Raw genomic sequence first — 647 nt, 5'->3', positions numbered from 1 at the left:
ATTTTATTTATTTATTTGAGAGAGAGAGAGAATGAGAGACAGAGAGCATGAGAGGGAGGAGGGTCAGAGGGAGAAGCAGACTCCCTGCCGAGCAGGGAGCCCGATGCGGGACTCGATCCCGGGACTCCAGGATCATGCCCTGAGCCGAAGGCAGTCGCTTAACCAACTGAGCCACCCAGGCGCCCCAGTATGACCTTATCTTAACTGATTACATCTACAACTACCCTATTTCCAAATAAGGCCACTTTTTAAGGCCTGGGAGTTAGGACTTCAACAAATTTTGGGGGGGGGGCATGAAGGAACCTGTAACACATATTTACAGTATTAATGAGAACCTAATTTTTCTTCACTTCTTCCTTTCTGATCTGAATGCCTTTTTTCATTTTTCTTGCCTAACTGACTGATTTAGAACCTCCAGGCATTTATAACTATAAGTTTCCCTCTATGTACTGCACTCACTAGCTGCATCCCATACATTTTGGTATGTTGTACTAGATTTTCTTTAGAAACTATTGTGTGTTGAGGCTTGACTTGAGTTTGCCATGTCAGTATTAGTAACTGAAATTTTGAAGATGAATATGTATAAAATATCTTTCTTTCTTTCTTTCTTTCTTTCTTTCTTTCTTTCTTTCTTTCTTTCTTTCTTT

The sequence above is a fragment of the Neomonachus schauinslandi genome, chromosome 10 (genome assembly GCF_002201575.2).
Source record: "Neomonachus schauinslandi chromosome 10, ASM220157v2, whole genome shotgun sequence".
Classification (NCBI taxonomy): domain Eukaryota; kingdom Metazoa; phylum Chordata; class Mammalia; order Carnivora; family Phocidae; genus Neomonachus; species Neomonachus schauinslandi.
Note: the sequence above shows the minus strand (reverse complement) of the source record.